This window comes from Pteropus alecto, unplaced genomic scaffold (genome assembly GCF_000325575.1).
Source record: "Pteropus alecto unplaced genomic scaffold, ASM32557v1 scaffold7, whole genome shotgun sequence".
In the NCBI taxonomy this organism is placed as follows: domain Eukaryota; kingdom Metazoa; phylum Chordata; class Mammalia; order Chiroptera; family Pteropodidae; genus Pteropus; species Pteropus alecto.
In genome coordinates this window covers 32197960-32216658 of record NW_006494614.1, presented here as the reverse complement: position 1 = coordinate 32216658, position 18699 = coordinate 32197960, and positions in this window count along the sequence as shown.

Here is an 18699-nt window from a genome sequence, read left to right as displayed (position 1 = left end):
AGCCATTCCTAAGGGCTCATGAACCACAGCAAATCACACTCTGTGTCCCTTATAGCTGTAAAATAGAATAAACATCAAGAAGTTTCTCTGAGCAGAAAGAAAACCTCTAAAGGGCAACCAGAAAGATGAGCATGATTGTTGCTTCATGTTTCCCCTTCCATGACACTCAACTTGAGTACAGATGTTAGATAAAGAGAAATCATTTTAGAGGGGGAGAAGGGAAGCTGAAAGCTGTGACAGTGCTAACAGACTTTCATAAAATAAGGTGTCTTAGAGTTCTTTTTTGTTAATTTATTTTTTATTGAGGTATAATTGACATATGACGTTGTGTTAGTTTCAGGTGTACAATATAATGATTTGATATTTCTATACATTGCGAAGTGATCACTGAAAGAGAAATCATTTTAGAGGGGGAGAAGGGAAGCTGAAAGCTGTGACAGTGCTAACAGACCTTCATAAAATAAGGTGTCTTAGAGTTCTTTTTTGTTAATTTATTTTTTATTGAGGTATAATTGACATATGACGTTGTGTTAGTTTCAGGTGTACAATATAATGATTTGATATTTGTATACATTGTGAAGTGATCACTACTATAAGCCTAGTTAACATTTGTCACTATACATAGTTACATTTTTTTCTTGTATGAGAACTTTTAAGAACTTTTAGCCATTTTCAAATATGCAATACACTATTATTAAAGTTCTTGAATAAAATATCTTCTGTCTAAAATTGGAGTCCAAAAGTATAGCTTCAGATGAAATTTTGGCTGCTATTGAAAGCACAGCAAGTATGACAGCCTGTTCCGGAAGTTTTTGCTTTTATTTGATGAAAGAACTATTTGACTCTTGCTGGAATTGGCATTGCACATGTAATAGAACAGTGCTCTAATCCAGCATGACAAATCCTTTCTTCCCATGTGGAGGTGATCTGAGCAAAAAATGTGGGTTATCCTGGGCAAAAAAATTGATAGGTGATTTTTAATAAGACTTGCTTTTTATCTACCTTTCATCATTTAAATGTGCACAGAGCATATCTTCCTGTAATAACTTGCTAGGGCTCTCAGGCCCATCCAGTGAACACCTAACAATAACAATGAAGTCTGCATTAGAAAACAAATCCTGAATTTTTACCATTATCTAACATAAATGTATCTTTTAAATTACTTTTACTGCCTTTGAGTTTTACATTTCTCTTTTGTATATGTCCTTTTTTCTAAACCTTTCCTTTACCAAAATGTTTTTAGTTCAAATCAAATGCTAGTTTAATGTTTAAAGTTTACATTTAATCAGGTCTTAGCTAAGATACACTTCCTTAGAGAGGCCTTTCCTGACGAATCTATTCATAGTGGGATCCTACTCCAAGTCTAGTTTCTGTCTAAACTGTTATTCATTTTTATTTCCTTCATAGATATTATCACAATCTAAAATTAATTTTTAATTAATTGATTTTTATTAGATTTTCTTCCCACAAGAATGCAAATTTCTTGAGATCAAGAACTTGTCTTTCTTATTCATTTTATAATAGAATGACAAGCAATGTCTGATACACACTAGATTTTGAATAAATTTTTATGGACTGAATCAAAAAAATATTTTTCCCACAAATAAATGATAGTGTCATGGCATAGAAATATGCTATTTTAAATTATACTTATTAAATAACTTTTTAATAAAATTTAGATGAAGCCTTCTAAAATCATAAGGTAATAATGTATTTCAGATCAGTTGGTCTCACTTTTCTTGGAATTTATAGAACTATAGCTTGCATAAATGCACATTGGTATTTGATCTTTGAGTGTTCTAGTTTAATAGTCCTTCGTTTATAGTATTTTCACTGGAATAGGCCTTTATGTGAAGTGCGATGGTATACTTTATAATAACATGTCATCTAACTGGTGGTTGGAATTGAGAAAATTCTCAGTCACTATCCTTTTGTGTTCTCTGAAATAGATGAAAAAAAGTAAATAAATAACTATCATGGCCCATAAAGTTTATTTTGCAGAGAAAATATGAAGTTGCTTGAGGGTCTTACCTAAAAGTTTTTGAATTAGAAGTCTACATTAAATAAAAGTGTTGATTTATCTGATTGGAGTGAGCAGTGGATTAAGACAAGAGGACATTTGTGCAAGAGGGGACCATAAACAGATGCCGAAATGTTAGATGACATTGCAGAGAATTAAAGGAAAATTGAGTTACACATATTCAAAAATAGTCTAGTACAAAAGTTGGAGAATTTTTTTGTTTGTTTTTTAACTTGTACCAGAATCCTCCATATAGTCATGACTATTTAAGGTCCCAGAGTAGAATTAAATGCTGAGGTGCTTCTAAATTCTAGAGGTTTGGACCTTGCCATCCTAGTGATGGCCAGCTATACTCTAAGAATAGCTTTTACTCTGTTTCAAAATGAATTAAAGGAAATAATCTTTCACGTGATCCCTTTTCTATAGAAAACATTTTTTTCTGTGTTATTTAATTTCCATAGATAACTATATTCCACAATATGAGTAGACTTACTGGGACCAAAAGCCATTCGAGAACCTTCTAATGTCATTTAGGAACCCTGCCTCCTTTTTGACTTTTCAGGACGGCAGCATCCTGAAGGAGTCATGTGGATTAAGAAGGTCTTATAACATTCCAACTTCGTATTTTAATTTCACGTGTGTCCTCTCAAAGTTCAAAAGCCATTCATCAAAAATATTAGAGAAAAAAGTGGTTTCTTTCTCCAGAGAGCAGTAAACATAAATAAGAAATGCAGAATGTGATAGAACCAAAAAAGGTTATTATACAAATATTGGGTCACCCTGGTCCTGTAGATTCCTATTTAAGACACAGAAATAGAGAACATTTGGGGGGAAAGAGAGGGTTAAATCTTTTGCCCATCAACATAAACGATTTCAAATCTCTTTGAGTGTGTGAACTTCATATGATAATAACATACAGCTATAATATTAACTGTTTTCACAATAAAGACTCAAATTGTTGAAAAAGGCTTTTATTTATTTATCTTTGGGGTAGTTTCTATTTAACAGGGCTGCACTATTGCAATGTTAAGATATACCAACAGTGGTTTATAATATTATTTAGTTTCTATGAGATAGCTGTGTGATGTTGTACAAATTATTAAGTATCATCTATTATACAGAATTGCTGGGAGGGTTGGAAATGATATATATATGTAGCTCACAGCACAGGGAGGTACACAGCAGGTACTGATGTTATAGTAATAACCTCCATAATCAACCTTACCAATTCACCTGCTTTTATTAGTATATAACCTCATACATGTTTTTTAAAATTAGCCATTCAGTCTTTTGCTAATTTATTAGTAGTAAGTTCATTCTCTCTCTCTCTCAAGACATCTGTCTACCAACTCTTGTTCAAAAAAATCCAGGAACTTATTCCATTCAAAAGGTGAGTAGTACTATTTTCAGACACTAAGCGGACAGCAAAATAATTGATCCATTGTTGCCATCCTTTTCCAACAGCAGTTCCTTCCTCTTCCAACAGCATGGAAGCTGATGGATGACATAGTATGTGGGATGATGCTTCCCTATTGTGGCAGGAATATTCCCGCTGGTCCAAGCCCCTAATAGCACGTAGTGATGTTCCACAATGACTACCAAAATTAAAACTCTTTTTGTTCCTATTACCATGCTTAGTTACCGCTCCATAAAACACAGCCACTATGTCAGGGAGGCTGGTGTATGAATATCATCTCTCCTCCTGTGCACTTTGGTCATTAGAGCATCAGACTTGCTGCTGTTCAAGTATGTTCTCAGAGTCCAGCAGAATTTGCCTGGAGCTGAGGGCAGGAATGTTGTTTACTGCTGTGTCCCTAGCACCCAGATCTGTACCTGGTCCTTAATAGATAGAAGAATGAATAAATGAATTAATTAATTCAGTTGCCACTGATATTGAATCTTAGGGAGCATGATTCAGGTCTTGGACTTTTCTCTTTGAAAAGTAAATTGGTCTATCTCTTCCCCCAGAATCAGCTCTGCACACAAAATACTTTTTATAAGAGTACTGCTCATTTCAGGGTATAAAAGTTTTCACTACACCTTTTTTAGTGTTATTACTAATAGGGAATTTTTTTATTTTTCTGGAAATTTGATATATGACAAATATCTCATATTTAATAATATGAGATGATTGTTTCACTAAAATGTGGTTTCAAGAAAGAGACTGTTAGTGTCAAGAGATTTTTTAGAGCTTCCAAAATACCAGCAACCCTCAAGCAGCCACATATAGACCCTAAAATTATGACCATTTCTGGCTAAAATACATGAAAGTTAAGTGAATCATAGCAATATGAGATATGCAAACTGTACCCTTTTCTAAATATCATCTTATAGGAAATTTCACTTGTAACCAGGCTTTGAGAAGTGCATAATGCTGACAAAATAATATATCAAGGCAGCTTTATCAGCTCAAGTTAAAAAAAAAATACAAACCTTTTTTTTGATCATTAGTCTTAGTAAAACTGTCTCTTATTCCTATAAATATTCGATCAGAGGCTTGAGGATCACTTACTATGGATTCCAGTAAAGGGGTTTCTGCATTGTCTAAGAGATTAGAATTCATGACCATTAATATCTTTCCCAATATGAAGAATCTGTGATTAGTATTGTGGGTTTCAGTGTAGTTAGTATTCACTTTCTAGTATAAATCATCAGTGCATGCTTCATATATATTTCTGCCAAAAAATAAAAACAAATAAAACTTGACAAATGCACATTTGTATCTAACAACCACATTGCCAAAAGTTTTTGTGGTTGGCTGTCAATAATGTTTGTGTTTCATAAAGAAAAAAGATATCCAGGAAGAAACTTGTTTTGTTCCCTTAGTGAGACCCCACCCATCTTTTTTTTTTCTTGTTTTTTAATATTTGCTTGTTTTGTTTTGTTTTGTTTTTCATTTGTAAGTGCTTGAGGACATTTACCACCATTGCCAGAATGTTTTATCTCTTTTTCTTTTCTTTTGTGGTCAGTATGTGCTCAGAAAATAGTTATGGCTGAGTAGTCAGAGGGAAGGTTCCAATGACTCCAGCTGAAAGGAGGCTGGGCTAATTAAGGCAGAAGCAGGTCATCAACTTGAGTGCCAGTCAGAATCACCTGGGGGCCCTGTTAAACCACAGCCTACTGAGCCCACTCCCTGAGTTCCTGATCTAGTAGGCAGTTCCCAGGCAATGCTGATGCTGCTGGTGCCGGAGGCGCTTTGAGAACTGATCCGGTGAGAACTATCATCTCAAAATTTTTTCTGAGTCTAGCTTTAACCTGTAGCTGTGGGGCAAGTGGACTCTCCAGGTTCTCTTGATGGAGCAATACCTTTAAAGTATTCACCTCTTTGCTTAATCTCACATGCATTTATAGTTTAGGTCATGTCTTTATTTTTTATTGTGAAGCAGTCAGTGCCACACACCTTCTATGTTAAGCGAATGTGAGTAGGTAGGAGAAGCAGAAAAACACAATTTGCATCTTGTACTTTGCTTTCAGTTATTCAGTTGCAGGTCATAGAGAATTACCATTTTATCAATAGGGATTGCTTTTCTACATGAAGATATTTCTCCTTTCAAAGTAATGTTGCCTTGGGGATTTGAAGGTCTACTGAATTCTGAATATTTTACTTGGCCTGGATACATAACTGAATATTTTATTTTGCCAAGCGTATTCATGTCTGTTCAGTGCTTTCAGTAACTCCCTCTCTACCTGTGCTGACTCCAAAGGTGACCTATAAAAAGCACTGCAGCTAATCCCTAAGTCACCAGGCACCCACTTTAAATCTAGCCTTTAATACCAGTTTTAAATCTTCTTCACTGGCTTGGGGATCCTTCCGGTCTTTTGGCTTGTGCTTGTATTCTGACTTACTGACTGAACTCTGGAACTTGATGCTTCTATTGAACTGCCTACTTGGCTTTGACATTCAGCTTTCCCCTAGTTCTGTGACCTGAAGCCCATGTCAATCTCATTCTACCTCTGTGTCCAACATAGATCCCAGCACTCCACCCTAAGTATAGGTCCTGAAGCTCCTATTTCTTTGTGGATTTGCATAGAGCTTGCTAGTTTTACTTTATCTATGTTGATATGCAACTTTTCATTCATGAGGTAAAAGAAATGTGCCGCCTACTATTTAAGAGAACAAAATTTTATTATCTTGTGTTATATATTGTTGAATTTAATATTCACATATATTTCAAGATTATTTAAACTTAATATATATCCATTACCACATTGTCAGTTTCAAGTGACAGAAAACCCAGCTCAAACTAGCTTAAAGAAAATTAGTTTTATGGCTCAAAGGGAAAAATTGAGAGGAAGACTGGCTTTAATCGTAGTTTAAGGCAAAGTTTCAAGTAATAATACCAAAGTCTACTTTCTCACTTTCGGTTTTTTAGTTCCATTTCTTCTGAGCTGGTTCCTTTCTCAAAGAAGCTCTGCCTTATTGAAGCAAGTCTAGTCATACAAACTCATGCTCCCATGTATACTAATCAGAGGATGGCTGATGGTTTTAGAAAATAGATCTTTACCTCTTGATCCTTTATTCCTTCCCTTTCAGACCACACATTGCCAATATTTCTGATGCCTTTTTTTATTTGAATGCAAAAAAAATGCTCTTTGTTTTCATTAAGATTTATGAATATATAATATTTAGAGATAAAGTTTTCACAGAACACAATTTTATGTTTATCTTTTTCTGCTCTGCTTAGTTAAAATCTAAAAAGGACTCGAGTTTGAATGTAAGAATTTTGAGAGTGTAGAAAATAGTTATATCAGTGGCAATTTTTAAAAACACTTTATTATTGGCATCAATAGAATGTTATATAAGCTTTAGGATCCCTCATGCCAAAACTATGTAAAAAGAAAGATCAACAAAATTGAATAATCAGAAATAACTCATTTGCAAAAAATTAACAATATTCTATGGGCATATTCTTACATCTTTTTTATCGAGATATAATTGGCATAAAAAATTGTGTATGTTTAATGTGTTGATTTGACACATTTACATATTACAATATAATTACCACCATAGCATTAGCTAACACTTCCATTATATCATATAATTTTCTCTTTCTCTTTTTTTTCGTGATGAGAATGATCTCATTTCTTAGCAACTTTGAAGCATATTATATAGTATTGTGGCATATAATCACCATTTTGTTCATCAGACTTCCAGAACTTACTCATCTTGAAACTACGAGTTTGTACTCTTGGACCCTAATTTTCCCAATGACCCCATGCCCCCAGCCCCTGGAGACCACATTCTACTCTCTGTTTTTATGAGTTTGGCTTTTTTAGAATCTGCATATAAGTGATGGCATACAGTATTCGTTATATTCTTACATCTTAAGAGATCTTTCATATTCCTGCACAGAGGCATCCAAGTAGTCCTTTTAAAAATAAAGTCAGATTGTTTACTCAGCCGCTGAAACTCTCCTCATTTCCTATCCCACTTATAATAAAACTCAAGTCCTTATTGTGACCTCCATAGCCCTGAATAGTCTGTCCCTGTTACTTCTCCAGCTGGAGCTGCTACTTCCTTCCTTCTCACTCTGCTAGAGCTACACCAGCTGTTTCTCAACATCTATCAGCATCACATCCAACAAACATGCCATAGAGCTTTCACATATCTGACTCGCTGTCCCCCTTAGATGCCTACTTGGTGCTCTCTCTGACTTCCTCCTTCACTCTGAGACTCTGCTCCAGTTTCATCTCTGAGCCACCTTCCCTGTTTGCCCCATTTTGTGTGCCACCCCCAACTCATGGCTCCTCGTCCTTGAAGTCTGCTTTCTTTTATCTCCCACAAACATACATATATGACATTATATTCTAATTTGTTTTTCCTTTAATAAATTGCTTTTTCATAAGATTGTCACACCCAGAAAAGCAAGAGCTTGGTCAGGATTTTAGCATTGTACACTCAGCTGGCAGAACAGTTCCTAGCCTATAGTTGGCTCTCTACAATTTGTTGAATAAATCAATTAGCTTTGCATTTATCTTTTTTTTTTTTTTTTTTTTTTTGTAGCTTGCAAGGTTTTCAAAGGAATACTTACCACAAAGTGAAAATCTGTGAGTGGTATAAAAACATCCTCAGCAGTTAAAGAGTGCTACAATTCTGGTTCATGTGGGTTTCCTAGGAGACTGTTATTTCCTTCAGCAACATGGTTGAATCACAGTTTGAGCCTCTGCTATCATTTTGATATCTAGACCATGAAAATACTTATTTACTCCTTTTTAAGGGTTTGGTAGTCAGGTCCTTTATAGTGAGGAACAGAGGAATGCTAGTACCAATAACCCCTTATATGGGTTTTAATTATGTTTTTTTTCAATCTTTGCCTTTATAAAGCCCATAAATTTGAAAATCTAAAGGTAATGATCATGAACTTGGTAAGAGTGAAAACTTTTGTAAAACCAGTCTTGAAACAAAGAATTATAAAAGACTGGCTTTCAAAATTCATTTGTAAATTGAGTTGTTTCAGAGCTGTAGTATTTGCCCCCGAATACATAAGATGTACATACTGGTTAGGTACATAATCCAGGCTCCAGAAGCTCCCTAATTCTTAAATATCTGAAGCATTGTTGCTATGATTTAATATTTACTTGACCCCATACATTATATAGCTTCTGTGGAATACTTTGTTGCTAATTATATACTTCAAGATCAAGCTCTTCAATGTCCCCCATGTGGGCTGCAGGAGACTGAGATTAGAAACTCTTACATAAAACATTTTAGGTGTTTATCCCTTATATCTCTGTAAAGGATTCAGAGCATTCTGAATTAACTAATATACCAACTTCATTTTTTTTTTTTCCCAGCTGGGAGGTTGGGTGAGAAATGCTTGCAAGTGGGAGTTTGATGAAGGTCTAGATTTGAACCTAGATAAGTATTAGTTGTTTGTATAATATTTGAAAATTTGCCTGTGCATATAAAATTAGAACTAAAAAAAATCACAAATTCAAGAGAAATAACCTTGACTGGTACACATTTTAATTGTGTCATACAAGTTAAACAGAAGCATGAGACTACAGGGAGACATGGAGTAGGGAGTTGAGGGGGCAAAGCTTGTTGAAAATAATAGCTGAGAAATTAAATAGAGGTTTATTTGCCTTTCAGACTTTCCAAACTTTTAGGACGTATCTACTATTCGATACTATCTCCCTCCAACCCTGTAGCTGACCTAAATTCTTAAGGAAACATAAATTTCAGAAAATCAGTGAACAATTTATCTAGAGTTTGGATCTTTTGCAAAACTATTTCATAACAGATTAGGAATAAAACAAAAAACAAACTTCAGGAAAAGGCATGCCAGAACTTTCTTATACTCTTACCTTACAAGCAAGGATTTTTGCTTGTTTTGTTCACTACTGTACCCCAGTGCCTAGAAATGGCATACAATAAATACTCATTAAATATTTATTAAATAAGTTGTTGTAGCAAAGTGTCTTTCCCTCATTAGGGAAGCAGAAGCAGGGCATAGTCTCTGTCTCCATACCTGACATCAAGAACATAGGCAGGTGTCCTAGGTACAGCCAGAGAATACTTCTGACAGGGAGTTTGAAACCAGAGAGAAAGATGTCATTCAGTTCAGCTATTATTTATGGTAGTAGTAGTGGCATCAAATGTCTGCAATGGTAGTTTCAAGTCTCTGCTTTGGTGGCTGCAGTCTTGCAGCATCATGGTGGCAGGACCTGAAGCTGAGTTTTAACTACCCTTTTCTGAGCCTTAGGTTGTGGTTTTCATTGTATGTCTTTTCTTGGGGTATGACACTTGTCTAAACCTGGTTGTTTAGCTTTTGTATTGGGTCTTTGTGGTAGTATTATTATTACTTTACTGAATAAGTTAGCTAGAGTTGGTTTCTGTTGTTTTCACCCAAGAATCTTAACTAATATCAGATAAGAGATAAGAGAACCCTAGAAATGAGAATATAAGATTAGGGAATTAATAGGTAAGATATACTTTTCAACGGAGTATGAAGATTGAAGAAAGCATCTCAGTGTTTGGAACTGGAAAAAATCTAAGAGGAACTGGTTCACAGGTGAGCACTTAGTAATAAGATCAGTCAGTAAAAATCTTATAGAATACAGGTACTAAGTCAAGGCAAGACTACAAGAAAAATCTACTTTAAGACTAACTCATTACTAGATTTTATTTGCAACTCTAAGGTAGACTTCTGGTTCGTGAGACACTTTAAATAAACATATAGACAAACCTTTTCTTTCTCTTTCATTTCCCGTGATAATTAGTGCCATTATCATCCTCCAGTTACACCAAAGTGGAATCCCAACATCTTGGACAGCCTCCCACCTCTACCTCTTGGGCCTCATATCCAATTAATCATCTTTAAACCCCCACTCTAACTGTCTTATATCATCTCTCTTTAAAACTATTATAATAGCTCCTTAGCAAGAATTGCTACACCCTCCAAACACAATTCTAAAACATACAATATATCCTCATTAATTCCAGAATCATTAATCTAAAACAGTAGTAGGATCTTTTTCTCAAAAGATGATTTTTTTAAATAGAAAGCAATGGGAATAGTTTATGAATTTTAAAATTAAAGTTCTCATCATTTTTATGGCAAGAGTTGGGGAGAGTATGTGAAAGATCATGAACACTTTTATTTTCTGATATTGATAGAAAAATATATGGTCAAATATATTTAAATATCTTCATATTCATATTAAATATTCATAACACACATTCTTAAATAAAATAACCATTCTGTTGAAAATCATGGGGTGACAAATCTCTAAAAGTTAAATGTACAAAAATGCAGAATGGAGGTTACCTTAGTAATATTAAAGTAGGATTCAATAAACAATGATTAAAAAGAGACAAAAAGAATATATATTGGAAAAATAAAATAAACCATGAAGAAATGACATATAAAACTTTACATAATAAAGAAAATAGGATCAAAATAGCAAAGGTAAAAATGTTAGGTACACAAAGAGAAATTAACGATATGAAAACCCAAGCTTAACACTACCCTCAAAATTTACAGTTCATGTCAAAATAAAGAATACCTTGCTTTATTTTCTTTAAGCTTCTGTTGTCTCTGAGAAGTCATAAATTGTTCTGGTATAAAGTATTTTAAATGTTAACTCATGTTTTTTATCTCCTAAAGTGTTTCAGTTCTTTTAATGCTTGGTTTTGTTAATTTTAATGATAATATTCATTGATATGAGTCTTTTTGCATTCAAAATGCTTATCAGCAGTGGGCCCTGTTCATTTGGAGACTCATGCCTCTCAGTTCTGAAAAGTTGTCTTAAATTATAAATTTTGTCAGTTTTAATACATGTTGATTTTCTAAATCTTATATTATTACAATTCCTTATTATTTCTTTATTTTCATTACTGTTTATTTTCTCTACTTCTATTGAATTTGGTGTGGTCTCATATTTTTATTTTCCAAAATCTATTCCTTGTGCTTTAAATGTCCCTCCTTTAAAAAATTAACATACTATTTGTGTTTCACAGATAAAACATATTTTCTTATATTCCCAGTATGGTATTTACAGATATTTTTTTAAAGTTTTCTTCAATCCGATCGTTTCCTTTATGTTGGCTCATTTATATGTAAGAGTGTTTTCTTAAATGTCCAATATTTCCTGGATATCTGATCCAGGAAGATATCTTACTTAAGAGTAAGACACTTAAAAATTGTTTGAAGTCTTCGATTGTGTGGGTATTGTTTGTTAACTGTTGGGTGGAGCTATTTAGGATAATTAAGCAGAGACCCTGCATTTACTATCTATGTGGTCTTAAACAAGTGACATAACCTAATAGAGCTCAGTTCAAAGGTTGCTTTGGGGATTAAATGAAATATTAAGTGTAAAATTCTGTGAATAGTACAAACCACAAACACTGTTTGGATGTTTATGATGTTTATGTTTTGTTTGCAACATGTTTAGAAGATTGCTGCAGGGTTAGGCAAAGGCTGGACCTTTTGTTTTTCCTTATTTCTCTCCCTAGTCCATGGGGTTGTACAGCGAACACAATGGCTTAGAATACAAGTTGTAAAGTCGAATAGATCTAATTCCTGCCCTGACTATTCCTAAGTGTGTATCTTTGGGCAAGTTATTTAAGCTCTCTGCTCTTCAGTTTCATCATTTCAAAAATTGAGATTATAATAGTACTTTCCTCACAAGTTTATTTATGTGGAATAAATGAGATACTACATATAAAGTTCTTGGCACATAATAAATGCTCAATAAATTTCACTAATAACAATGGAAATTATAACATATGCTTGATGAGACTTACTGGTTAACTCATTACTAATGTGGATTTTCAGTCCTATTGTTCTTTTTACTAACTCTTCAAATCCATTGATAAAGATAGAGATGGCATGTACTCATCAGGTAAACCCCAAAGTAAGAATTTTACATAATGTACTTTAAACTAGACTTGGCAAGCCTTTTCTATAAAGGACCAGATATTAAAAATTTTAAATGTTGTGAGCCTTATAGTATCTGTTACAACTATTCAGCTCTGCTGCTGTATTTGATTATTGCTAGGCACTTCATGTAAAAAACTTCAACTCATCCCTCTCTAATAAGTTGTTGAGCATTTTCCTATAAAGGGACATCTTCAGAATCTGTTTACCTTAAGACCCTATGAAATTGTATCAGTAAGTACATGGCAAGACCATTAGCATACAAAAGTTTGTTTTGCTATGTTTTCCCTTAATCCTTCTGTCTGTAAGGATGAGGCTAAACCCACATATCTCAACAACCACTTTGAATCTATTTACAGCTGATGGGAAATGCACAAAAGCACTTTTTTTCCTCTCAAAATTGTTCTTATAAAAGAAATTCTGATTTTAAAGAACTCTGTGAAAGATTATGAATTATTATGAAAAGATGATTCATGTTAGAGAAAAGCACAGACTCTGTAAAGGACAACAATTTAGGACAACATTTTTTAAAAGTAAAATCCACATTTATAAAATCTGTTCAGTGTCTTGTGTTTATGTAGAGAAAATAATTTATATAACATTAGTGAACTATTTAACCCACTTAATATATATTTTGGTGGAGTGTCTCTTAACAAATAATAATAAGTTAATTGGTGTTTTTGATAGAAAAATAAGGGTAAGATAACCCTGTTAACCATAGGCCTACGACAGACATAGTTCATGAAGTAGAATAATGCCTACTGCAGAGAAGACTCTACATAAGTATTGACTAGTATCATATCAAACTTATCTTGCAACATATAAAAGACATTCTAAGGAAATAACAAAAGCTGATTGAAAGGGGTTAAGTTCCATGCAAAATAATTTGTCGTTATTGTTATTTACTAGATTTAGAACTTCATAGACTGCTTATATAGCTTTAAAACTAAAATAATTCCCATAGACACATCTTTAAAGAAGTGCAACTTGACAAAATATACTAAAATAAACTAAGATGATTATTCAGAATATTAATATTTGATATTCAAATGTTTCCAATTGCCAGCACATTCTTCAATGCTTTAAATAATCTTTTCATTTTTATAACCTGGTAAGATAAACCTGAAGTGCACTGAAAGAAGCACATAATAAATATTCAAGCAATGTTTTGGAGCATAATATTGTGTGAGAGAGAAATCTTATGTTCGGGTTACATTTTTCTCCACATTTAAAAGATGCTTTTTCAGTTTAACTTTAGTGATCAAATGCAGGAAGCGCCAAAAGGAATATTCTTGGAATAAAACAGAACGTTCGAAACTAATTGCTGTTTACAAACTGGTTCTCATTGTGTGTGTGCTTGTGTGTGCACACATGCTTTTTATTGGTGTTGACACTAATGTTGGCTTTCAATCAGAAAGTGAGTTTGTTGCACATTTCCTGTATGTACGAAGGCAAATGTCATAGTTATACCTGTTGCCTATCTAATTTTATGGAAACATTTTTTTTTTAGGAAGATAATCTCACACAGAAAAGGAACTGTACTTTGCCCCTGCATAGCTTAATAAATTTTGGAAATCTGGAAGAATTACCTATATATTTAAAGGTGAAGTTGACACAGCTGATAACAGAAATATGTCCACTCTGTGCAAGTAAAACATCTTATATTTATAGCTTACTGTTGAACTTCAATGAACTAACCAACTAATATGTATAAAGTACAGAAAGGAATAGAAAAAAAAAAAAGACACACTTCCTCCTATCCTTAAGTTTATATTCAGGGCAGAGAGGCAAACTGCAAACAATATTCTGGAACCATTAACAACGAAGCGGAGAATCTAATGAATCAACACAGAAAACACTTTCACCTCTTAAATGATTTCAGAATAGGAAGAACTAATCCACTGTAAAACAGGTAAACTTCCAATGAAGAGGTAGAAGGAGATTATGACTTTGAAGAATGATTAGAATTTGATTATTTAAAGGGATAGATGATCTCTATAAAGTGTTGTGGATAATTAGGTGGGGAAAGTAACTGAGGCCTAAATGTGCTAGGCGAACGTACACAACAGTGAATAGACCTGACTGCTGGAGTGGAAACTGCATTTTAGAGAATAGTAATCGTTACCATTTATTGAATAGTTACTATGTTCCAGGTATACATTTTATCTCACTGAATCTGGCCATCCACGCAAGAATTAGAGTACATTATTCACCCCTTGGCAGAGGAAAACACTGAATCTTAAAGGAGTGTAGCAATGTTCTTCATACCACTAGTCGAGATTTGAAATAAAGCAATAAGTCTTCAGAGCCCATTTCCTAACTACTACACAGTATTGCCACTGTCAACGTAGGCTGTGATAAGCCTACTTTGAGTATCAGGCCAAAAATGTGGATGTTATCTTGTATAAACTTATAAATCACTGAAAGTTATGGACATAGGAGTGACAGTTTATCTAAGAGGAGTTGACTGTCACAAGTTTCTAAGAAGGTTGTACATTACTGAATTGTAGGAGTCAATAAGATCAGACTCAAAGAGGTTAAGGTGCAAACAAGTGCTATATGTTATGGGCAGAATGAAAGCAAGACTTGAATGTTATAGGAAAGAGGGTTATTAGTAAAATGGAAGTTGAAAGAAATGAGAGAATTAAGTTGGGTTTAAGCCGATAAACTTAAATATTCAAGTAAAAAGGTCTTAATGTAATTGTAAATGTATAATCGAATTTTGAAAAGAGGCGTGGTTTGGAAATATAAATGTGGAAATTACTATTAAAAAAAATCTGGTTTAAGTCATAAAATGAGAAGAAATCAGTCAGAGGACTGAGTTTTAGAAAAAGTTTCTTTGGAGAGGTGGGAAGAGTAACAACCTTAACAGCAACAGAAAACAGTATTTTAGGAAGGAAAGTCAATAATAACCAGAGTTAAATGGAATGCAAAGGAAACAACAACAACATACTTGCATAAAACCACTAGACAACTTAGCAGAGTGTCAACAAAATTTTGAAGAAGAAAGCCAAAGCATAGTGAATTAAAAGAAAACTTTCAGGAAATTATAATCATAAGATTAGCGGTATTTTGGAATAAAAACAAATTAAGATGTAACCTAGAAGAGCATCAAAGTCAAGTGAAATTCCTTCTTACAATTTTTAATTCTCTCAAATTACAGGAGAACTTAGCCTGTTTATGTATAGGGGGAAAAGTGTGTGGAGATGACATAGAATAGCAGTAGTAGTAGTAGTTGTAGTAGTAGTAGAGTAGTTGTAGTAGCAGTAGTAGTAGTAGTAGTAATTGTGACAGAAATAATGACCTGAATAAGATCCACCTCCCTAGACGGAGACTAAAGAACGTCTGTGTTAGAATTGGCTCTCTCATTTATAAGTTTTGAGATGCTCAACAACCTCTTCGGTTACTTATGAATCTTAATTTCCTCATCTATAAAATGAAAATAAAAATCTCATGAAATATTAAGCAACCACAGTATATCAGATACCATGCTAAGGCTCAAGATATGGTCTTCAGAGGATTAATAGTTTAGGAAAAGAAGATGATGTATAAGTCAACAATTAGATTACAGAGTTAAAAGTAGCAACACAAATTTGAACAGTGTTGTGAGAACATAGAAGCACGATAATTAAAATAAACTAGGTGTAATTAGAAAAAGAAGAAACAGGTATACATCCTTAAGTGGCATTCTGTTCCCCTCATACTTTCTACTCCCTTATTTGTGCTTTTTGGGCAACTTCCCAGATAAACTATGTGACCTGAGTCCTTGTCTCAGGGTCTCAGATTTGGACTTTTGAAAACCTCATGCTGCAAGTAATTGAAGGGTAATTAGGCAGAAGTCAGTGAAACTGGTTATTCAGGAATTAGCGTAATCAAAGTGAAAAATGATGAGAACCCAAAATAAGATTTTGGCAACAGGAATAAAAAGGAAAAAATTAACTTAAAAGCTATTGAGGAAGTAAAGCTCAATGGGAAAGTATAAAATATTGGATTAAAATTTTAACATGGAAGGAGGAATCAAAGATAATTTCAGGTTTTATAGCTTAGGCAATTAGGTAGAAGAAGCAGGTGTTTGCGTGTGTTTATTAATGGAGAGTACATAATGACAAATTGTTTTTTTGGCATGTTGAGCTTTATATACCTATGGAAATTCTATGAGATGTTAAGTAGACTACTGACCATTGCGTCTGACACTCTGGAGAAAATTTGGAGATGTATATTAGGGAGCTAATGCTTGAGAGGCTACCCTTGCCCAATGGGGTGGGAGTTGACGGATAAATAATTTTGCTTTTTGTGCTCTGGATTGACAATTCTTGTATTTCTTAAGCCTTCTGAGAAGATAGCATATAATCAAGAAATAGTTACTTGTTGGGTGGCCAATTCAGAAGCTTATCTTTGCATTTATATTCCCTTATTTCCTGTTTTATTCCCCTGTTCCTTGTACCCTCTATCTGGGATCACATCAAAATAAACTATCTGCCCATGATCCTTTGTCTCAGTGTGATATTGTGATTTATAATAGGAAATATACATTTGGTCTTCTTCCCCATTTATGGCACAGAGCTCCTAAAACCCTTGGACTTTCTTGTGTGATGAGAGGGATAAGTGTGTCTTTTCTTGTGTTAGTAAAGTGACTTTTGGACCCCACTAAGGATGGGGGCTGGTTGCCAGGAGAATCAACCATATGTTTAGAGGTTTGTAACTTATAAACTCATCCTGCCTGAACCCAAAGGAGATAAGGGGAGTAGAGGTTGAATCAATTGCCAATGGCCAATAATTCAATTTATCATGTCTATGTAATAAAGCCTCCACAAAAACCTGAAACAATGGAGTTTAAAGAGCTTCCCAGTTGGTGAACACTTAGAGGTGCTGTGAGAGCAGAACTCTCAGAAAGGGCATAGAAGCTGTGAGCACTTCCTTCATACCTTACCCTATGCATCTCTTCCATCTGGCTGTTCCTTTTGAGTTATAATCTTTTATAATAAACTGGTGATCTAGAAAGTTTAATGCTTCTCTGAGTTCCATGAGCTGCTCTAGCAAATTAATCAAACCTGAGGAAGAGCTCACTGAAACCTGCAAGTCAGTCAGAAGCACAGGTGACGGCCTGGCCTTGCTATTGGCATCTGAAGTTGGGCATCTTGTAGGACTTAACTGGTGAGATCTGACGCTATCTCCAAGTAGATAGTGTCAGAACTGAGTTAAATTGTAGGATGCCTAGCTGGTGCTGTAGAATTGCTTGTTTTGTGAAAAAATCCCCACACATCTGGTATCAGAATTGTTGTGTGATAGTAGTGTGACAGTAAAGGAGCCATGTAGGTTTTTCTAAGACACATACATAGGCAAATGTGGGGTCTGGAGAGAGATAATTTTATAGAGAAGAATATGCCTTTTGTTTTAGCCTAAATATTCTTCGTTAAATATAAGGCAAGTTGATTTGTTGAGGATGAGAGAAGATGTGGCTGAAAAATGGTTTTTGGAGAAACGCAAAGGTTGAGAATAGCAACGGAGGAGAATGAGCTAGATCTACCTAATGATTTTTAGAAGGTAGCACAGGAGGCTTTCAAGATCCAGCTGAGGTAGAAACCATGAATTTTTTTTATGACATTAACCTTCCTTATTAGGTGTTTTTCTGCAGCATAAAAATTAATAACTAGGATGTAGTTTGCTCTGAGGATGTGATTTTACAAGGTTGGGGTGATGGATGAAAATGGTGCAAAAGTAAATCAAGGAAAAATTTGATAGCTTTATAAGAAATGAGGTAGTTGAGAGACCACAGATTCTAATATAGTTATTGGTAGAATGTCTTAGAAGGGAGATTGCTGACAGAGACAGATATATATGAGTATAAGAGTTCAGAAGTAGAGTGGATTTGAATTGTGGTAAGGTCCAAGGTGTGACTGCAGAAGTGGATCGAGAGGGAGGTCACTGGGGATAAAGTCAGACTGCTGAACAAGCCCTGATCATAGACTTTGATATCACCCAGGACACTATGAGACCAGAAAAGAAGTGGGTGACACCAGGCCACACACAGACCATAAGTTCTGGTGGTATGAACAGAAGGTTGGTAGATGATAATAAAAAAAGGGGATGATAGTGATTCTTACAGACAAGAGCCTTGAAGGGGGTTTAGAAATGGTAACGGGAGAAAGAGAAGACCTGGGTTTCCACCTTGTTGACTTCCAATCTCTGCAGAGCTTGGGTGATGGGAAATGTACAATCAAGCCTGATTTAGAATATAGGAAGCTAGTATATTTCTATTTTTAGAATTATTAGGAGGCCTCAATGAGTGTAAAAACC